General features: G+C 34.0%; 1 protein-coding gene across 1 annotated transcript in view; it reads right to left on the bottom strand.

Moving 5' to 3' along the window:
* Positions 1-24,233, bottom strand: part of LOC129744210 (tensin-1) — a 357,316-nt gene that overhangs the window by 77,475 nt on the left and 255,608 nt on the right. The gene's annotated exons all lie outside the window — the stretch shown is intronic.

Here is a 24,233-nt window from a genome sequence, read left to right as displayed (position 1 = left end):
TATGAGGTGAGTGTGCTTGAGAACATCCATTAGCTCTAATTTATATCAAACAATTATGCCATGGATTGGTTCCTCTTTCAATCGGGGGAGCTCTTTTTCACAATTTTCTGCCGGAGGTCGGTGGAGAAGCTGTTCGGGAGACTAATTGATGACTCCGGCGTCGCAAAAATGCCCCTAGTTGAGTATTGGCTTGAATCTGCTTCACTCTATTTTCGAAGTGATCCAAATTGAGTCACGCAACACGCCGCCATGGGACTGACCTTGCTCAAGATGTCGTGACCTCAGCCAACCATTAGAAAGTTCCCAGTCAGAGACTTTTACGAGCAATTTAAACCATATTCTACTGCAATCGACCGGTGGTTTTGCTAATGGAAATTCTTAAAATAACCCTTCAGTCATAAATATTTCCCTCCCATTTTTATAGCACCCATCTTTGAAGAAACCGTCATCCGACAAGCTAATTTTCGGCTTCTTTTCGATATTATGATACCTGGTCCCCGGTCCCCTTGGCCCCAGAAGTGAAAATAGGTGTCGGTCATTTGGCACCTCAAAGAAGACGAGTTTCCATCAATCAAAAACCCGCGAAATTCAACCGAATCGTACCCGTAGCACATCTCAACGAGAATCGCACAACCAAAAACACAAATGGGTTTGATCCCATGAGCAAATTTGTAGGGATTTCGAGGGGCGTCATCGTTCGTCGATCAGTTGTAAACGATCTGGCCCCGGCACCTTGCTCAGTTAACGGCTGTTAAAAGGTGGTTCGCTTTCGGAACATTTATGATCCAATCATCAGGCAATCATCGAAGGAGCGAGCTATCGGGAAAGGTTCCGTCCACCTGTCCTGGTCACACTAACTGGTGGAACCGGTGGTTTTTTTCAGAATTCTATAGACTTCGAGATGCAGGAATGAAAGTTCTCTAAATCACTTGATAGCATCCGTGGAAGGCTTATCTCTCGACCTAGGTTGAGGTTTGTAAATCTATCAGCCTCACCATAATCCTAAATGGAGACAACAAGACTTTTTATCTTTATCAAGCGTGTTTTTCTAAGCTTAAACCAGTTTAGACATTAGTTTTTATTATTGTAATATATTATATGGAGTGTTCTACGGATAGCTTCCTACCTTAAAGATTTTTTATTGCTGAGTTTATTTGACCTTTCAATGGAATGCTTTTAACATTTTTTACCCTATTGTAAATGGAATAAAATGCAAAACTGAAAAAACAACAATGACATAATTGAAAAAAAAAACAATAGAATAAGACTCAAGATTGACTCAAGACTGACACAAAATTAAAACAAAAAGGGTACACAAACCAAACAAGAAATATATCAAAATTCGTAATCTGTTTAATCATTTATGATGAGTTCATGTTGAAATGAGGTATACAACGCAGGTTTCAGCTATCGTTCATTTTCGTCAGTCTAATCTCTAAACTACAGTCTATAGCATTAGCGATAGCCATTCATTACTCTCTCACATTTCCTATTCAGCAAAGTACTCATTTCTCGATGAGTTAAATAATACTTCTACCCACAATATCTGGGAAAAAAACTGTTGTGTTACCACGAACCTTAAGCGGGCCATAGACAACACAAATGACCTGTACAAATTCGATGATTCCACGACGATTGTTTGATCTATGCTCGCCCACACACTATATACAAACATTTTTCACGCGAACACAAACGATTGCTGGCGAAAACAGCAACAGCAACAAAAAAAAACATCTCCACAACGGTTTGTACAAAATATTTCGATCCCGGCCGATTTTACTCCAACTGTTTGGGCGCTCATTCAAGCAGTGCCATACACTATGCAAATCGTGTTTACAGCGACAAAATTTCATCGAATTTCATCGCTTTTGTACAAGTGATGTGTAGTCTGTGGCCGCCTTTATTTGTGTAGTCTTGCTTAACCGTGTGATGATGTAAACATTCGTATTGTCATCATCATCACCATCCTATTGTTCTCAGCAATCATCAATTGCGAATTGGACATAGCCAGAGGAACCAAAACAAACAATGTTTTGGTTTTGCTCGTGGCAGCAGAAATGTTCTGCTGCTGTTACTGGAGCCGATCGTCTTTCTGCCGGAGGAACCGATAGGAAACGGTAAGTTTCAAAACCCCCCTCAATTCGTAAATTGAGAATGCTGAACTGCTTCGCGTGCCTCGCCTTTGGTAACGCCTTAATGAACCCATAAGCTGGCCGAACCACAATAGAGATGTGTCTCAAAGAAAGCTGACCGGTTCTCACGATATCCCTAATGAATGCATACTTCACTTCCAGATGCTTAATCCGCTGATGGGTCAGCGGCATTCCCAGGTACTGGATGCAAGGGAAGTTGTCCTTCATTAACGTGAAAGAGTGCTAACCACACCCATTCCTATCTCAGCTGACTGACCGTCTACTGACGTTTCGTTGACCACGGAATTAGTTTCCGAAAGATCATGTATGTGTTGCCTGATACAGATCTCCGATCATCGGAATCGTTTGCATAGTCTGCATCTGCATATCCTATAAGCGGAACCGGTTTCGCGTTTCTGCGGAGTACCAACGCCGTATCGATACCTCGAAGGTATCGCAGAATACGCTTCAGACATTGCCAATGCCTATCACGGGGCTGACCTAGTATTTGCTCAGTGCACTAACCGCAGTACAGACGTCTGGTCTCAAATATGTCGCCAGGTATTGTAGATAAACAATCAATTCTTTGAATGGCTGTTCCATGATAACCTCGGTGCGCCAACAGGTTTACAATTGGCCATACCAAATCGCTGCAGAACCTTTTCGACGTATTCTGCTTGCGAAATCTCGATGATACTCCTGGTAAACTCTCGAAAGTCTTGACCTCTAGGAGATCATTCATCTGGAATAGCCTTATAAGCTCGGTCTTGATCCAGATAACATCTGAACATCTTTTCCGGCAATCACTATGTCGTCCACGTATAGGATAAGGGTGAATCCTCACTTGCAGGACCGGTAAACGCAGCAGTCACTCTCCAACGGATAGAAACCAAGCTTTCTTATTTTGTCGTCGAACCTCTGGTTCCAAGCACTACCCGCTTGCTTCAAGTCGCAGAGGCTTTTTCTCCATAGTACGACCTTCGATTTGCCAACGTCATCGTTTGGCAACTCCACGCAGAAAACCTCTTCTAAATTTCCATTTAGCAGTACAGTTTTGACATCCATCTAATGAACGACCATGTGGAATACCTTCGCCATCGCCAGGACGGTCCGAACGCTCTACATCTTGGCGACCGGATCGTATGTTTTCCAGCAGTCCAATCCTGGTCTTTGATAACAGCTTATCGCAACCAATCGAGCCTTGTATCGATCAACGCCCTTCACGGTGAACACCCACTTCGACAAGATGGGCTTCCTATGACCCGGGAGCAAACTAACCGCTTCTCAAATCTTGTTCTCCATCACGGCTGTCATCTCCTCGTCTATGACGATCTTCCTGAATCCCAGTCGTCCCGACACTTCACCTCAGCAATGTTCCAGGGTAGCTCCTCATCACCAACAGCGACTACGTTAGCCACGTAGCGCTGCTTGTGTAGTTCCTCTTGTTCGCTGACTTCGTCAAAGGGCCAGTTCAGGGGTGACAGAATCTTGTTCATCATCGTTATCGTCCGGTAGTTCAGCGCTATTCTCGTAGTCGCTCTTGCCGTGATCGTCATCAACCACACTGTTACTCACAGTTTGTTCGGGATCAGCAGGCACATCGGCTAGCCGCTCAGATGTATTTTCAGTTATTGGTACATCAGCTGACGACTCAGGTGTGCTCTCGAATGCATTCACATCGGCTATCCGCTCGAATGTGAGTTCAAGCTCAGGTGGGCTATCAACAAGTTTCTGGATAGATGATGGTGATGAATCAACCCGCTCCATCATGCTAACTTCAGCAAAGACCACGTTACGGTGAACCTAGATCATTCCAAAGTATGTACCCGTTCACGAAAAAGAGTCGCTTAAACTTGGTATCGAGCTTCTGCTGCTTTTTTTTAGGGATCTGCGCGTAGGCTGGGCACCCGAAAATAAGAAGTTTGCTTAGTCTCGGCCTCCGACAGAATCACATCTCGAAAGGTGTCTTGTAGTCCACAAGACCTCTTGTTGGTGATCGATTTGTGAGATACGCAACACACAAGACAGCTTCGCCTCACATCGTCTTTGACAATCCGTTACCACAGATCATCGCCCTGTCCTTCTCCATCAAAGTTCGGTTGGCTAGAAAACGGTACAAAGGGACCAAAGTTATTGATGGAAATCTGGTTTTGCATATTTCTTTCAAACAAATGTCTCAAAATCCCATACAAACCTCGGGCTCGTTGACCGACCCCTTCCAGTGGTCGAATCTGGCCCAAATTTCGCATAAGATCTTGCACTTGGCCTGTGATCAATTTTAGCCTGCAGCGCAAAACGTTTTTTAAATGTCAGGTCATATGGGGCACTCAAGTGGCCATCCGCCAGCCAGGTCGGCGAAATCGGAACAATCCAGTCTACAAGCGATTCCCTAATAGCCGGGGCAATTGGGCACCAGGTCAACCAATGACGGCGAGGCTTCCTCAGTGCCAACACCGCAAAGAGGTCAATATCGGGCACGGCATGAACGAGCACGCCAGTTTCAAGTCCTCGCGTCCAAGGAGGCCCAGAATGTGATGAAGTCACCGTATCATATTGTGAAAAGTCCGGCGAGGCAATGAAATGTAAGTAACACGCCTATAAATCGTAAATGTATTAAAATGTTGCCAATGTAATGTAAAAATTGAACAAATTAACACCTCAGAATATGATTTTTCATTTGAGGTGTTCCTTAAGACGGCATTAAGTGTTTGTTTTGTTCGTATTTGACTGGTTTCAATCAAGGGAAAATTTTCATCGGCATGTATTTTGGACAAGTAATTCTTAAATTGTTAAAACTAGGTAGGGCTTATTTATTTACATCCAGAGAATGATTGAATTGTTTTATTGTTTGAGGAATATTTAGAAGAATTATTAATAAATTGTGTCCACTTGTCCACAATGACAAAATTTACACAAAAACGATACAAAAACTAGCACAAAAATGGCGCAGAAATGGCACAAAAATGACAAGAAAATAGCACAAAAAAGACACAAAAATTACATATGGCAAAAATGACAAAAATGAAAAAAGACGAGACCGACAAAAATGACAAAAATAAAATAAAAAATGCCAAAATAAACCCAAAAAAAAATTGTCAAAATTGTTTAAATTGTCAAAATTGTCAAAATTGTCAAAATTGTCAAAATTGTTAAAATTGTCATAATTTTCAAAAATGACAAAATTGTCAAAATTGACAAAACTGACAAATTGACAAAATTGACAAAATTGATAAAAATAACAAAATTGACAAAATTGACAAAATTGACATAATTGACAAAATTGACAAAATTGACAAAATTGACAAAATAAACAAAATTGACAAAATTGACAAATTGACAAAATTGACAAAATTGATAAAAATAACAAAATTGACAAAATTGACAAAATTGACATAATTGACAAAATTAACAAAATTGACAAAATTGACAAAATTGACAAAATGACAAAATGACAAAATGACAAAATTGACAAAATTGACAAAATTGACAAAATTGACAAAATTGACAAAATTGACAAAATTGGCAAAATTGACAAAATTTACAAAATTGACAAAATTTACAAAATTGACAAAATTGACAAAATGGTCAAAATTGTCAAAATTGTCAAGATTGTCAAAATTGTCAAAATGGTCAAAATTGTCAAAATTGTTAAAGTTGTCAAAATTGTAAAAATTGTAAAAATTGTAAAATTGTAAAAATTGTCAAAATTGTCAAAATTGTCAAAATTGTCAAAATTGTCAAAATTGTCAAAATTGTCAAAATTGTCAAAATTGTCAAAATTGTCAAAATTGTCAAAATTGTCAAAATTGTCAAAATTGTCAAAATTGTCAAAATTGTCAAAATTGACAAAATTGACAAAATCGTCAAAATTGTCAAAATTGTCAAAATTGTCAAAATTGTCAAAATTGTCAAAATTGTCAAAATTATCAAAATTGTCAAAATTGTCAAAATTGTCAAAGTTGTCAAAATTGTCAAAATTGTCAAAATTGTCAAAATTGTCAAAATTGTCAAAATTGTCAAAATTGTCAAAATTGTCAAAATTGTCAAAATTGTCAAAATTGTCAAAATTGTCAAAATTGTCAAAATTGTCAAAATTGTCAAAATTGTCAAAATTGTCAAAATTGTCAAATTGTTATATTGTCAAATTGTCAAATTGTCAAAATTGTCATAATTGTCAAAATTGTCAAAATTGTCAAAATTGTCAAAATTGTCAAAATTGTCAAAATTGTCAAAATTGTCAAAATTGTCAAAATTGTCAAAATTGTCAAAATTGTCAAAATTGTCAAAATTGTCAAAATTGTCAAAATTGTCAAAATTGTCAAAATTGTCAAAATTGTCAAAATTGTCAAAATTGTCAAAATTGTCAAAATTGTCAAAATTGTCAAAATTGTCAAAATTGTCAAAATTGTCAAAATTGTCAAAATTGTCAAAATTGTCAAAATTGTCAAAATTGACAAAATTGACAAAATCGTCAAAATTGTCAAAATTGTCAAAATTGTCAAAATTGTCAAAATTGTCAAAATTGTCAAAATTGTCAAAATTGTCAAAATTGTCAAAATGGTCAAAATTGTCAAAGTTGTCAAAATTGTCAAAATTGTCAAAATTGTCAAAATTGTCAAAATTGTCAAAATTGTCAAAATTGTCAAAATTGACAAAATTGACAAAATCGTCAAAATTGTCAAAATTGTCTAAATTGTCAAAATTGTCAAAATTGTCAAAATTGTCAAAATTATCAAAATTGTCAAAATTGTCAAAATTGTCAAAGTTGTCAAAATTGTCAAAATTGTCAAAATTGTCAAAATTGTCAAAATTGTCAAAATTGTCAAAATTGTCAAAATTGTCAAAATTGTCAAAATTGTCAAAATTGTCAAATTGTTATATTGTCAAATTGTCAAATTGTCAAAATTGTCATAATTGTCAAAATTGTCAAAATTGTCAAAATTGTCAAAATTGTCAAAATTGTCAAAATTGTCAAAATTGTCAAAATTGTCAAAATTGTCAAAATTGTCAAAATTGTCAAAATTGTCAAAATTGTCAAAATTGTCAAAATTGTCAAAATTGTCAAAATTGTCAAAATTGTCAAAATTGTCAAAATTGACAAAATTGACAAAATCGTCAAAATTGTCAAAATTGTCAAAATTGTCAAAATTGTCTAAATTGTCAAAATTGTCAAAATTGTCAAAATTGTCAAAATTGTCAAAATTGTCAAAATTGTCAAAATTGTCAAAATTGTCAAAATTGTCAAAATTGTCAAAATTGTCAAAGTTGTCAAAGTTGTCAAAATTGTCAAAATTGTCAAAATTGTCAAAATTGTCAAAATTGTCAAAATTGTCAAAATTAGCTTAGCTTAGCTTAGCTTGATTAACTACTCACATCCACCTTAAACCGTAAAACCCGAAGTGCATTGTTGTAGAAAATGTATGCATTGCTTGTTCCAAAAACATATTATGATAACAATCACTTCGAGGTCCACGATCGCTGGCGTGGCTCAGTAGAACAAGTTCCACATTGCCAATGGTTGCAACTCCGTTATTGACCGAGGCCATCAATTTTGATCAGAGGTCAAATGAATGGTGCTTGGGATTAGCAGCTCATTCACACTGCACAAAACTGATGCTCTCTCTTTTAACGTCAATAACGGCGCCGGCCACGTCCTAGTAGTCAATAGATAGATTGGAAGAAAGAGAAAAGGATGAAAGATCTATTTTGTGCTTTAGGACCGAGGTTACCTCTGCATCCTAGCAAAACAATTTTGGTTGGGAGAGGGTTTGAAGGAATTGATTGGGAGACACTTTTGACTAGTGTTACGGTGAACCTTAAAAATTATTTTCCTAACTCCTATTAGTTCCTAATGAAAGCTTTCAGTTCATTAAAAGGCTTGAGTATGTTAAGTTTAATGGTGACCAAAATTAATTATGAAGGGACTCTAAAAATTCTTGTTTCTTATTTCGAGTGAAAATTTTAATGCATAGTGCCGCAAAAATATCGAAACGACTTAAAAAAGACTTGAAGTATGGTTGAAAACTCCACAAAGTTTGTTTTCAATTTTTGAAAAAAAAAACTTATCAAAAATGTTAATGCTGCTTTTTATTCCCAAAAGCATGAAAGTTGAAATTAGCAACTGTCGTTTCACGAAGATAATCAAACAAAAACTTTCATAGAAATTGTACACAAACGTCTATCAATTTGGCTATGAATAATAAAACTAATGCACTCTGTTATTATAAAATGCCAAATATTAATCGATTCTCACCGTTAAAAAATGAAACCATTTGTAGAATTCCACTTAAAATCAATACTTGTCCAGAAAGTTTTGAGCAAATGCATTGAATTGCTTGAAATAATTCACCCTGACCCAGAATCTAAACTGACATTTTAAATTATCATACAAAGTTGATCAATAACATAGGAACTACCGATTTTTCACAAAATTCAATCGAAAGAATGGGCTTTATATAGAACTGAACATTGTTGTACACAATTTCATGAGATGAATGTATATCAAGATTTTAAAGACAATGTGAAAACCCATTTTTATATCATTTGTAATTAGAAATTCTTGTCCCATTTCTGTGTGGGTAAAAAAGTTACAGTGGTTGTATATATGAAACGACCGAGAAGTTCACGTAGAATTACTACAGCCTATCCCGAGTCAATGTGTTTTTCGTTTCAAATAAGCATTCTAGAATAAAGTATGTCGAATTTTTTAAAGGAACTTAACTTCGAAAAAAATCATTCTTCCATAAATTGTCGTTTTAATAACTATTAATGGTCTAAATCGACCCATAAAGATAGTATGCAGCTTTTTCAACTGCATAACAAAAGGCGAATTAAATATAAGTATAAGCAGAAACAAGGCCGATGTCGTCGAAATTATGCGCCCGGCAGTTATGCAAATAATGTGATAAACACATGAGCTTTGTATCAAACGCTTGCGAGAAAAGCCTACAATGACTGCTTTGATCTAAACGCTTGACTCAGGGCAAAAGCTCTCAAACTGTTTTTAGTCTCATGCGTCTCGTTGGATTGGAATCAGTATCATGTTTTCATTTCCCTTAAGATCACATAGCAATCACTAGCTTAAACTGTTGCTTAAACACGAGATTCCCGAGGAAGCGTTAGTTTAACCAAATTTTCATATCTACAAATACCAAAAAAAGGCCCTTTTCAGGGCCAAAATCTTAAAGAGAGTTGCGCTTGACTTTTCTTTTACAATAGGTGGATGACGAGTGCGTTGTGTTGGTGGTGCGTGATGGGTGGGTGGTGTGTGATGGGTGGGTGGTGTGTGATGGGTGGGTGGTGTGCGATGGGTGGGTGGTGGTGGTATTTGATGGGCGGGTGGTGTGTTACGTGCGGATGGTGTGCGATGGTGGGTGTTAAGCGAAGGGTGGGGATGGGGAGTGTGGTGGGAGAAGGTGGTAAGGGGGTTGCGGCTATGTGTGTGTGTGTGTGTGTGTGTGTGTGTGTGTGTGTGTGTGTGTGTGTGTGTGTGTGTGTGTGTGTGTGTGTGTGTGTGTGTGTGTGTGTGTGTGTGTGTGTGTGTGTGTGTGTGTGTGTGTGTGTGTGTGTGTGTGTGTGTGTGTGTGTGTGTGTGTGTGTGTGTGTGTGTGTGTGTGTGTGTGTGTGTGTGTGTGTGTGTGTGTGTGTGTGTGTGTGTGTGTGTGTGTGTGTGTGTGTGTGTGTGTGTGTGTGTGTGTGTGTGTGTGTGTGTGTGTGTGTGTGTGTGTGTGTGTGTGTGTGTGTGTGTGTGTGTGTGTGTGTGTGTGTGTGTGTGTGTGTGTGTGTGTGTGTGTGTGTGTGTGTGTGTGTGTGTGTGTGTGTGTGTGTGTGTGTGTGTGTGTGTGTGTGTGTGTGTGTGTGTGTGTGTGTGTGTGTGTGTGTATGTGTATGTGTGTGTGTGTGTGTGTGTGTGTGTGTGTGTGTGTGTGTGTGTGTGTGTGTGTGTGTGTGTGTGTGTGTGTGTGTGTGTGTGTGTGTGTGTGTGTGTGTGTGTGTGTGTGTGTGTGTGTGTGTGTGTGTGTGTGTGTGTGTGTGTGTGTGTGTGTGTGTGTGTGTGTGTGTGTGTGTGTGTGTGTGTGTGTGTGTGTGTGTGTGTGTGTGTGTGTGTGTGTGTGTGTGTGTGTGTGTGTGTGTGTGTGTGTGTGTGTGTGTGTGTGTGTGTGTGTGTGTGTGTGTGTGTGTGTGTGTGTGTGTGTGTGTGTGTGTGTGTGTGTGTGTGTGTGTGTGTGTGTGTGTGTGTGTGTGTGTGTGTGTGTGTGTGTGTGTGTGATGGGTTAGTGAGGTGGGTTTGTGAGGTTCTGAGCTGTCACACACAACTTGCTTCCGCCGCTGTTGGTCAGCTCTGCTACTGCCCGTGTCACTAGTTTCAATTTCTCTGATACAATGAACCAAACCTTGTTTTGTTGTTTTATTTGGGATTTTAAGCCTCTTGGGTTTATTCATCCCAGTTATGAACCAAACCGTCAGTTGACCCCTTGTTTTATACCTTTCGTAGGCTGGAAATAAGAAAACTCATGAAGGGGCGGGGCGTCTAATTTTTTTTCCATTTTCGAATAGCCAATCAACGTTGAGCAGGCTTGGTATGTCTTTTAAGAGAGATGTCTTTGAAAGAGGCGTTTTTCGTGACGCGAGATCGGTTCGCGAATTTCAATTTGCCCCCTATAGTGTTGCCGTAAGACGTAATTCTACGTCAAAAAACAATTTGATTGTATGTAGTCGGTACACCAATGAAAAAATGGAAGTGTTCACTTATCTTTGTTCCGTATTTCGATGTCTTTTCAATCCTGTAAGCCATCATGAGGAAGGACAAGTTTGTAACTTTCCCATTTTCAATTTTTTAAATTAAGAACAATTTCTCAAGCTAAGAAAAAAACACTTCACGAATTTAAATTTTTTACCAAGGAAGTCAATCAAGGTACTCTTAATTCCATCACAGCAAATAGAATTCCAACCAGATTATTTTCTAATCAAAATTTTACAAGCTTGTTAAAACTATGTTAATAAGATAATATTTACTGGCTTGGCCATAGTCCCCCTCTTCTCTCACTAAAAAAAAACAATACTCATCCGTCTTTCTCGATTCCGGATCCCTCGGTTCCATTCTTGATGGTATAGGTTTGTAATGTCCTTGTCACTTGAAGAGTTGCTGCATCTAGTCGTTCTGATCCGGTGGGCATCATTTGAATCCAGGTGCATCAGCTTTTCCAGATGCCCAGATGCTCCTGCTTTCCGCAAAATCCGGGGGACAATCCAAATTAAAATAAACTGATTTTTCTTCAAAATATTGTTTTCATATTTCTATGATTTTTAAGCTGCAAAAAAAACGTGTCCGTCACTCACAAGCACAGCCTATCGAGTCTATCAAAATTGTCAAAATTGTCAAAATTGTCAAAATTGTCAAAATTGTCAAAATTGTCAAAATCGTAATTGTCAAAATTGTCAAAATTGTCAAAATTGTCAAAAGTGTCAAAATTGTCAAAATTGTCAAAATTGTTAAAATTGTCAAAATTGTCAAAATTGTCAAAATTGTCAAAATTGTCAAAATTGTCAAAATTGTCAAAATTGTCAAAATTGTCAAAATTGACAAAATTCTCAAAATTGTCAAAATTGACAAATTTGTCAAATTTGTCAAATTTGTCAAATTTGTCAAATTTGTCAAAATTGTCGAAATTTTCGAAATTGCCCAAATTGACAAAATTGTCAAAATCTTCAGAATTGTCAAAGCTGTCAAAAAAGTTAAAATTGTCAAAATTGTCAAAATTGTCAAAATTGCCCAAATTTACAAAATTGTCAAAATCTTCAGAATTGTCAAAAAAGTTAAAATTGTCAAATTTGTCAAAATTGTCAAAATTGTCAAAATTGTCAAAATTGTCAAAATTGTCAAAATTGTCAAAATTGTCAAAATTGTCAAAATTGTCAAAATTGTCAAAATTGCCAAAATTGTCAAAATTGTCAAAATTGTCAAAATTGTCAAAATTGTCAAAATTGTCAAAATTGTCAAAATTGTCAAAATTGTCAAAATTGTCAAAATTGTCAAAATTGTCAAAATTGTCAAAATTGTCAAAATTGTCAAAATTGTTAAAATTGTTAAAATTGTCAAAATTGTTAAAATTGTCAAAATTGTCAAAATTGTCAAAATTGTCAAAATTGTCAAAATTGTCATAATTATCAAAATTGACAAAATTGTCAAAATTGTCAAAATTGTCAAAATTGTCAAAATTGTCAAAATTGTCAAAATTGTCAAAATTGTCAAAATGGTGTAAATTGACTAAATTGTCTAATTTGTCAAAATTGTCAAAATTGTGAAAATTGTCAAAATTGTCAAAATTGTCAAAGTTGTCAAAATTATCAAAATTGTCTAAATAGTTAAGTTTGTCAAAACAGTCAAATTTGTGTAAATTAACTAAATTGAAGAAAAAACTGTCGAATTTTTGTCAGTTTTCTTTTTTTAAAACCCCATAATCTTGTTTGATCTTTTTTTTTCTGCATACGACGTTTCCACTTCCAAACCCGACTTTTTCAAGGAAAGAGAATTTCTCTTTAAAAAAAAGGAAAAGAAATCATTTAGCTTCATCCAAGCCTGTTAGTCTCGAAAAGTCCTCGGCCCAATTTGTTAGTAGAAAAAATGCAACACGAAGAAACCCCCTCGAAACAACCTGCAAATTGTCTGAAACCGTATCGCGATTGGTGTGATTTTAAGATCCTCAACACCAAGTATCTAACTTTAGAAGGCTAGTGTCCTGGACCTAGTTTTCGAATCTCATTAATGCGAATCGCTCCGGATAGTCTCGATTCGCCCGAAGGTATACATCATTGCTGGCTTGGTTTGTTAAATCTTGAGACGACTCTACGATGCGAAGACAACGACGAAGATGCCTGGCTAGTTGAGTTGGTTAGTGCACTTTCAAAGAAGCGAAATGACCCGATTACCTATCGGCAGTAGTCGACGTGAGATGTTTCGCCAATTAGAGCCTCGGTTCGGTTTTCGGAAGCAGGGGAAGGAATCTGGGCTGGAGATGGCGAAGGAAGCGAGATGGGTTGTTAGCCCATCGGAAAGGTGGCCAATTTAGGGGCGCGGTAATTGATCGGACATGACACCCTCGGGCCATGTGGGTGGTAGTAGCAGGTTTCGGATCTGGGATTGCCTTTCATTGGATTTTTTCTCAGCTCAACAATCAAATTGAAAAACGAAGAACGGTGGAAACCGTTTCAAATTTAAAGCTCCTGACGATTTTTTTTCAATTTGAGCTACGACACGGTTTCAATTCTATAATATAGAAAAAGAACAAGAGAACAACAGAATCAAGGCTAAAAATCTTTATTTTGCTGCGCAACAAAGTCTTACACCATTCCTGCAATATTGTTAAGTGAAACTCCCTCGAAACACAATGAAGGAAGCTAAAATAAACTATTACCTCATCAAGAGTAACTCGAAGAAACCGCACATATGGAACCGATTTGCAACTTAACTGAACCTTCAATTGGCATCACCCTCAACCAGAGAGATCCAGCCTAAAATTTGTGTTTGCACTTAAATAATCCCGCCGGACTAGAAAACAAACCGGTAAAATATTCCACCACAATCCAAGAAGGGGGAGCAATGTTTGCAATTCCATCACACCTCGAGTAGTTAGATTGAGCTCTTTCAAATTGCATTCCTCCCTCGTCTTTTCCAATCCTTCCAGGAGACCAAACCACCGACACATGAATTGAGTTAATCTAAATGCATTTGGCGATAAATTCCTGTCCATAACCTGGCAATTGGGTAGGGAAACGAGACTGGAAATAAGTTACGACGATTATTGGCTCCATTATTTGCTCCGCCAAGGAAAGGGGGCTGAGATTTCGAAATAGTTGCACATACGGTTTGGTTTTGGGTTCGCATGGAAAAGAGCTGCAAGGAATTGTATGCACCACAGACTTCGACGTTCCGGAATGGCCACCGATCGTGTGCTGAGTGGGATGCAAGTTCGCCACGAGAAATTAAAACAGGGCATAATGGCACGGACTCTTGTGGTTCGATGAACAAATATTCTGGTTTTTACTTTAGGATTTGACGAAATCGGTGATGTTTCTAAACTAAAACAAGTGTAAAACACGTTTGAAAATACTATTTTAAACTATAGGAAATTTAAGGTTAACTGCCAATAATAAAAGACACGGTTTCCTTGAAAAAGTTCACCTTAACTCGTCTAAACGTTAAAAAATGAAAAAAAAAATTGTTGAAGACCTTGAAAGACAAACAATAAGATCAATTTTGTTAATTTTGACAATTTTGACAATCTTGACAATTTTGACAATTTTGACAATTTTGACAATTTTGACAATTTTGAGAATTTTGACAATTTTGTCAATTCTGTCAATTTTGTCAATTTTGTCAATTCTGTCAATTTTGTCAATTTTGTCATTTTTGTCAATTTTGTCAATTTTGACAATTTTGACACTTTTGACAATTTTGTCAATTTTGTCAATTTTGTCAATTTTGTCAATTTTGTCAATTTTGTCAATTTTGTCAATTTTGTCAATTTTGTCAATTTTGACAATTTTGTCAATTTTGTCAATTTTGTCAATTTTGTCAATTTTGTCAATTTTGTCAATTTTGTCAATTTTGTCAATTTTGTCAATTTTGTCAATTTTGTCAATTTTGTCAATTTTGACAATTTTGTCAATTTTGTCAATTTTGTCAATTTTGTCAATTTTGTCAATTCTGTCAAATTTGTCAATTTTGTCAATTTTGTCAATTTTGACAATTTTGACAATTTTGACAAACTTGACAATTTTGACATTTTTGACAATTTTGACAATTTTGTCAATTTTGTCAATTCTGTCAATTTTGACAATTTTGACAATTTTGACAATTTTGATAATTTTGACAATCTTGACAATCTTGACAATTTTGACATTTTTGACATTTTTGACAATTTTGTCAATTTTGTCAATTTTGTCAATTTTGTCAATTTTGTCAATTTTGTCAATTTTGTCAATTTTGTCAATTTTGTCAATTTTGTCAATTTTGTCAATTTTGTCAATTTTGTCAATTTTGTCAATTTTGTCAATTTTGTCAATTTTGTCAATTTTGTCAATTTTGTCAATTTTGTCAATTTTGTCAATTTTGTCAATTTTGTCAATTTTGTCAATTTTGTCAATTTTGTCAATTTTGTCAATTTTGTCAATTTTGTCAATTTTGTCAATTTTGTCAATTTTGTCAATTTTGTCAATTTTGTCAATTTTGTCAATTTTGTCAATTTTGTCAATTTTGTCAATTTTGTCAATTTTGTCAATTTTGTCAATTTTGTCAATTTTGTCAATTTTGTCAATTTTGCCAATTTTGACAATTTTGTCAATTTTGTCAATTTTGTCAATTTTGTCGATTTTGTCAATTTTGTCAATTTTGTCAATTTTTACAATTTTTTCAATTTTTATAATTTTAACAATTTTGACAATTTTGTCAATTTTGACAATTTTGTCAATTTTGTCAATTTTGTCAATTTTGTCAATTTTGTCAATTTTGTCAATTTTGTCAATTTTGTCAATTTTTACAATTTTTTCAATTTTGGTAATTTTAACAATTTTGACAATTTTGACAATTTTGTCAATTTTGACAATTTCGACAATTTTGACTTTGACAATTTTGACAATTTGGTCAATTTTGACAATTTTGACAATTTTTACAATTTTGACAATTTTAACAATTTTGACAATTTTGACAATTTTGACAATTTTGACAATTTTGACAATTTTGACAATTTTTTCCACGTCAATTCATTAGCTTTTCATTCGAACCTGTCTGTTTGCTGCCATTTGGTCCATTTTTCTAACAGCTCATCATCTGGGAAGAGGGAGGAATCATCATTTGCAGATCAACTACAGCGTCTAAAAACGATAAAAAATTGAGAGAACGAACGTTACACCCGTTTTCCTGTTCGCCAAAGCTTGTCATGTGTCTGAGAGGGTAGAAATTTGTCTTGTTTCGCCACATTCGGCAAATCGGTGTTTTTGGGGACACATTTTTAGGAAGGACGAATTATTTTAAATAAAAAAAAAATTCGTTCGGGCCTTCTTTAGAATCTAATATGATGAGTCTATGAAAGAAAATATTTGGCAAAGTTCCCGTAAGAAGTTTTCAGCAGACTTCTTTGTCAATATCTGCCTGTTCTGACGGCTTTTTGGTTCAAATGAAGATCAACAACATCGGCAAAAAATCACCGCTTTGTTGTTCGAAAAAAATAAATACTGCACACATGTTTTCCTTTATTTTTGTACATGAAGTGAGGATGCAAAAATCTGTAACCAATTTCCGAGCAAACGAACAACGACGCGAGATTTCTGCGAATCAGAGGAGGGATTGTTGAATGGTTGTTCCCCTTTTTTTTTTCTTTTTCTGTTGCGCCTCAGATGAACGACGATTTATGGGTCTAACGAGCAAAAAATTTACCCACTCTTCTCGATGCTCCGAGATCGTCGTTCGGTAAACCGAAAAAGAATCAACGAATCAAAACAAACAAAATCGAGACAACAACAACGTTTGGGATCACCTCAAACAATGTGTACTTAAAAATCACTTGCAGCTGTTCAATTGAGAATGACAAACGAAAGACAAAGAAATGCCGTTCAGCAATTGATCTTCCGTTGACCTTAATCGTTGAAAGTAGATTTGCAAATATGGCGCTAGGAGATAACGCGTGCGTCATTATCCTTAGGAATTGGGATCAAATCCTCTAACGGGGCGTTGAACTTTTTTTTTCTCTCTGAAGGCCAATTTGCAGCAATAATTCAGCTGCCCTGTATTTCCGATCGGTCACCATTTCTTAAAACCTAACAAATGACCGCACAGCTAGAGTCAACACCCTTCCAAAGTGTTTTTTCTTCTTCCTCAATTTTCTTCGATTCGATCCCAGTCTTTCGGATACGGGTCAATGAAGGTTCGAAAGCCTTTCGCTTGGATTGGAAAAGAAGGAAAAAAAACCTAAAACTACATAAACTCGAACTCGTCGTAACGCTCTCTTCCTTCATGCGTTTGCCCAATACCAGAGTACGTGTGTTCTTCGGGATTTCGTTTTGATCCGGTGTTTCGTGGCGTTGAAATTCAATTACCATAGCCTTAGCCAGCGCATTCGGTCGGCCGGTCGAGTCGAGTCGAGTCGAGTGTTTGGTTCAAATGGATGTTAACGCCATCGCCCTGTTCCGTTGAAGTTTAAAAAAAAAAAACAAACGGAAAAGAAGAAAAACACCCCACCGCGAACGTTAGCAGGGACTATGGATGGAGAGATCAAAAGAGATGAGAGAAAAAGGTCCACTTCGAACGAAGAGAGGGAGAGAGTTAAAGTTTGGTTGGAAGTTTTCGTTCTCACGCTCTTCCGATGATCTTCCGTTTAGGCAAATTTCTGCGTCGAGACGCACGATTTGTTTGACCGAAAACATGCGATCGTGGTCCAGATTTTGTTTCTGTTTTTGCAGCAGCAGCAGCAAAAAAACTGCGTATGTTAGGTTGGTTCCAATAAAAGTTTTTTTTCTTCCATAAAAAAAAGTAGAAAAAAACAAACGCGAAATTAGAAGGTTCCTATGAGAACAATTTTTAAGGATAAACCCATAAATGAGCATAATTAGACCCACTATCTAGGGTGGTGTTTATTTCCTAAACTTACAGCATATAAAAAATTAAAAAGTAGCACCCTTTCAAAATTATAATCCTTTTTTCTTTTTATTTTCAGGTAAGCAACGATCTTTTTCCGGATGATAGTTTAGGTTAGTATTCAAATATTTTATTTCTGAAACCCATTCTGACAATTTTAAAAAAATTCTCAATTTTTTCATTGTTGACAATTTTGACTAATTTGTCAATTTTAACAATTTTGACAGTTTTGACAATTTCGACAATTGCGACAATTTTAACAATTTTGAAAATTTTGACAACTTTGACAATTTTGCCAATTTTGTCAATTTTGTCGACTTTGTCAATTTTGATAATTTTGTCAAGTTTATCGATTTTCTCGATTTTGTCAATTTTGACAATTTTGTCAATTTCGTTAATTTTGAAAATATGAACAAATTTGACAGTTTTGACTATTTTTACAATTTTGACAACTTTTACAATTTTGACAATTTTGACAATTTTGACAATTTTGTCAATTTTGTCAATTTTGTCAATTTTGTCAATTTTGACAATTTTGTCAATTTTGACAATTTTGTCAATTTTGACAATTTTGACAATTTGACAATTTTGAAAATTTTGACAATTTTGACAATTTTGATAATTTTGATAATTTTGACAATTTTAACTATTTTGGAGATTTTGAAAATTTGGACAATTTTGACAATTTTAACAATTTTGACAATTTTAACAATTTCAACAATTTTAACAATTTGAACAATTTTAACAATTTCAACAATTTTGACAATTTTAACAATTTAACAATTTAACAATTTAACAATTTTAACAATTTTAACAAATTTGACAATTTTAACAATTTTAACAGTTTTGACAACTTTGACAATTTTAACAATTTAAACAATTTTGACAATTTTAACAATTTTAACAATTTTAACCATTTAACAATTTTGACTATTTTTACAATTTTGACAATTTTGACAACTTTGACAATTTTGACAATTTTGACAATTTTGACAATTTTGTCAATTTTGTCAATTTTGTCAATTTTGACAATTTTGTCAATTTTGACAATTTTGACAATTTGACAATTTTGAAAATTTTGACAATTTTGACAATTTTGACAATTTTGACAATTTTGACAATTTTGATAATTTTGATAATTTTGACAATTTCAACTATTTTGGAGATTTTGAAAATTTGGACAATTTTGACAATTTTAACAATTTTGACAATTTTAACAATTTCAACAATTTTAACAATTTGAACAATTTTAACAACTTCAACAATTTTGACAATTTTAACAATTTATCAATTTAACAATTTTAACAATTTTAACAATTTTAACAATTTAACAATTTTGACAGTTTTGACTATTTTTACAATTTTGACAATTTTGACAATTTTGACAATTTTGACAATTTTGACAATTTTGTCAATTTTGTCAATTTTGTCAATTTTGATAATTTTGACAATTTGACAATTTTGAAAATTTTGATAATTTTGACAATTTCAACTATTTTGGAGATTTTGAAAATTTGGACAATTTTGACAATTTTAACAATTTTGACAATTTTAACAATTTCAACAATTTTGACAATTTTGACAATTTTAACAACTTCAACAATTTTGACAATTTTAACAATTTATCAATTTAACAATTTTAACAATTTTAACAATTTTAACAATTTAACAATTTTGACAGTTTTGACTATTTTTACAATTTTGACAATTTTGACAATTTTGACAATTTTGACAATTTTGACAATTTTGACAATTTTGACAATTTTGACAATTTTGTCAATTTTGTCAATTTTGTCAATTTTGACAATTTTGACAATTTTGACAATTTGACAATTTTGAAAATTTTGACAATTTTGACAATTTCAACAATTTTGATCATTATTAACATTTGGCAAGTTTCACAATTTTGGCAATTTAAACAATTTTGACAATTTTGACAATTTTGACAATTTTGACAATTTTGACAATTTTGACAATTTTGACAATTTTGACAATTTTGACAATTTTGACAATTTTGACAATTTTGACAATTTTGACAATTTTGACAATTTTGACAATTTTGACAATTTTGACAATTTCGACACTTTGGACATATTTTACAATCTTGATAATTTGCTAAATTTTGACAATTTTGACAATTTTGACAATTTCAACAATTTGGACAATGTTGAAAATTTTGACAATTTTGACAATTTTGACAATTTTGATATTTTTGACAATTTCGAGAATTTTGACAATTTTGACAATATTGACAATTTTGACTTTTTTGACAATTTTGACAATTTTGACAATTTTTACAATTTTGTCAATTTTGTCAATTTTGTTAATTTATTCAATTTTGGCAATTTTGTCAATTTTGTCAATTCTGACAATTTTGTCAATTTTGTCAATTTTGTCAATTCTGTCAATTTTGTTAATTTTGTCAATTTTGTCAATTTTGTCAATTTTGTCAATTTTGTCAATTTTGTCAATTTTGTCAATTTTGTCAATTTTGTCAATTTTGTCAATTTTGTCAATTTTGTCAATTTTGTCAATTTTGTCAATTTTGTCAATTTTGTCAATTTTGTCAATTTTGTCAATTTTGTCATTTGTCAATTTTGTCAATTTTGTCAATTTTGTCAATTTTGTCAATTTTGTCAATTTTGTCAATTTTGTCAATTTTGTCAATTTTGTCAATTTTGTCAATTGTTCGCACAAAATATGAGACACCGTAGTTTCGGGTGTATTCGCGCCACACCAAATTTCCTCGAAACCATATTTCGCGCCGCCTTGGTAGAATACCTAAATGACTTCTGATCAGTTTGTTTGGCTGACCGAACATCCGCACAAAGTGGAGAAGAAAAAACCAACCTATTGGTCAGTAAGAACGATCGCGAACAGTTGACTTTTGTTTCGCACCATTCCCGTCGTCGGTTGCAATAAAACGATCTACCGGTTAAGTTTTTTGTACCTTTTTATTTGATCGGATTAAAACGGAAGTTGATTGAAACCTACAAAGATTTGAATTTACGACTCAAATCCGAAACCCTCGTAAAACGGAGAAACAGTCAATTTTGTCAATTTTGTCAATTTTGTCAATTTTGTCAATTTTGTCAATTTTGTAAATTTTGTCAATTTTGACAATTTTGACAATTTTAACAATTTTAACAATTTTGACAATTTTGACAATTTTGACAATTTCGACAATTTTGACAATTTTGACAATTTTGACAATTTTGACAATTTTGACAATTTTGACAATTTTGACAATTTTGACAATTTTGACAATTTTGACAATTTTGACAATTTTGACAATTTTGACAATTTTGACAATTTTGACAATTTTGACAATTTTGACAATTTTGATAATTTTGACAATTTTGACAATTTTGACAATTTTGACAATTTTGACAATTTTGACAATTTTGACAATTTTGACAATTTTGACAATTTTGACAATTTTGACAATTTTGACAATTTTGACAATTTTGACAATTTTGACAATTTTGACAATTTTGACAATTTTGACAATTTTGACAATTTTGACAATTTTGACAATTTTGACAATTTTGACAATTTTGACAATTTTGACAATTTTGACAATTTTGACAATTTTGACAATTTTGACAATTTTGACAATTTTGACAATTTTGACAATTTTGACAATTTTGACAATTTTGATAATTTTGACAATTTTGACAATTTTGACAATTTTGACAATTTTGACAATTTTGACAATTTTGACAATTTTGACAATTTTGACAATTTTGACAATTTTGACAATTTTCAAAATTTGGACGATTTTTGCAATTTTTACATTTTTTACAATTTTTACATTTTTTACAATTTTGACAATTTTGACAATTTTGACAATTTTGACAATTTTGACAATTTTGACAATTTTGACAATTTTGACAATTTTGACAATTTTGACAATTTTGACAATTTTGTCAATTTTGTCAATTTTGTCAATTTTGTCAATTTTGTCAATTTTGTCAATTTTGACAATTTTGTCAATTTTGACAGTTTTGTCGATTTTGACAATTATGGCAATTTTGTTAATTTTGTCAATTTTGGCAATTTTGGAAATTTTGTCGATTTTGGCCATTTTGTCAATTTTTTCATTTTTTTCAATTATTTTATTTTTTGTCAATTTTGTTAATTTTCACAACTTTGACAATTCTGAAAATTTTGATAATTTTGACAATTTTGTTGATTTTGACAATTTTGACAATTTTGACAATTTTGTCAATTTAATAGCTATGGCAATATAATACATATTTGACGATTTTGACAATGTTTAAAATTTTGAAAATTTTTACAATTTTTATAATTTTGTCAATTTGAAGTTTTGAAAATATTGACAATTTTGGGCAATTGCGACAATTTCGACAATTTGGAATTTTGACAATTTTGTTGATTTTGAAAATTTCAACAATTTTGACAATTTTTTAATTTTGTTTATTCTACAATTTTGTGAATTCCGTTAATTTTGTCAATTTTGTCAATTTTGTCAATTTTGTCAATTTTATCAATTTTGTCAGTTTTGTCAATTTTGTCAATTTTGTCAATTTTGTCAATTTTGTCAATTTTGTCAATTTTGTCAATTTTGTCAATTTTGTCAATTTTGTCAATTTTGTCAATTTTGACAATTTTGTCAATTTTTTTCAATTTTGTCAGTTTTGTTAATTTTGTCAATTTTGTCAATTTTGACAATTTTGACAATTTTGGAAATTTCGACCATTTTGAAAATGTTCACTTTTTTATCAATTTTGTGAACTCGGACCATATTGACAATTTTGACAAATTTGACAATTTTTGACAATTTTTTTAATTTTTGACAGTTAATACAGTTATGGCAATTTCGACAAATTTCATAATTTTGAAAATATTGACAATTTTGACAATTATACTAAATTTGAGAATTATGAAAATTTTGACAATTTTTTCATTTTTTTTAAGGACTAGGACAAGGACTAGGGGAAAGGACTAGGACAAGGACTGTGACAAGAACAAGGACTAAGACAAGGACTAGGACAAGGACTAGGACAAAGACAAGGACTAAGATAAGGACTATGACAAGGACAAAGACTAGGACAAAGACAAGGTCTAGGATAATGCTTTGTTCGCCTCCCTTCTCCCTGGTGGTATACTCTGAGCCACATGATGCGGATCTGATGGGCGCAGACCTCGCTATCCTCCAATTTCTTGTCCATTCCGGACACCCAAATATGAAATCTATTATTAACTAACGACCCTTTTCACGTTATTGTATACGTTTGACAGGTCCTCATTCAACCTTACAAAAGCTTTCAGTAGATTTTGTCATCTTGCTTATAGAGAACTGCCCTGTTTCTGGGTCGAGTATTAAGTATTCATTAGTAAGATCAAATTTCTCCAAGATCCACCTCAGAGTTACGTAGCAGTAGTTACAAAGGAATTCGCCATCTGTGTCCAGGTTTTGGAGCCATCTTCAACCGGGTTGAGATCAGGGTTTGCCAATCTTACTTGGGTCAATTAGAGCTGCCTTCATCTGAACCTCTTTCCTAATTTCGACGAGGTCTTCAATACTAAATCCTTTACAAACTTGTCCTGGGCTACCTTATGAATATTTTGCTGACTCAAGACCAGGTTAGTTTATTTTCACCATGGAGTTCTTCATTGCTTTTGTAACGAGAAGTTCCTTCGTCCCTGGACAAAATTAAAAGCTACCACACGGTCCAAAAATCCATCTGCAACCTTTGACCCATAATCCATAATCGTGATTATACTTTCCGTTGAAAGATGAACTTCTCTCCACGTAACGGCTGCTGTACGAATTTGTTGATTGTTTGTCTTTCCTCAGTGATAGTGAAGTATACTTCTCGGATTACTACCGAGGTTAGAATGGGTTAGAGTTATCGAACCCATACACATGGCTTCCCCCTTAATTTTTGAAATCTAATCGTACCTTACAAAGAAATCGTCAAACTCGCTCTCTTTGTCAGGAACATCATCTTCGATGAGACCTTTGGCAACGACATCGATATCGCCATCGCTGCAACCTTGAGCTTCATGCTCATCCCCCTCTCGCTCGGAAGGGAGTTGCACGACCTACGGCGACTTGGAGCTTTTCTTGCCTTTGGCCGACTTCTGCTCAACGACAACTTCCATCTCGTACAAACCATTTCTCCGCTTTTCTTGAGAACAGCTTGCTTTGCTTCAAAACCTAATATGGATATCAGCACTCGCCAACTTTCTCACAAAAATCAAGATCCCTTAATTCAGAGACAAAAAAAACATCGATGAGTTCCTGTGTTGCTATGGCCACAACTTCTCCCGGCTACCTTGACAACGGTTGTTTTTCAAGGTATTGACCAGGTGTTTACTGGATCTGGAATCCAGCCTGCCTTCCTGCTTCACCGAGCCTCCACAATTTGCCACAAAACTCACCGCCTTCCGCTGATTCGTAGAATTGGTCTCGTTTGATACCTTTTCTCGACCATCCTTCT

The sequence above is a fragment of the Uranotaenia lowii genome, chromosome 1 (assembly GCF_029784155.1).
Source record: "Uranotaenia lowii strain MFRU-FL chromosome 1, ASM2978415v1, whole genome shotgun sequence".
Lineage (NCBI taxonomy): Eukaryota > Metazoa > Arthropoda > Insecta > Diptera > Culicidae > Uranotaenia > Uranotaenia lowii.
The sequence above is the reverse complement of the archived record's forward strand: the minus strand, read 5'-3'. Positions and strand labels throughout refer to the sequence as shown.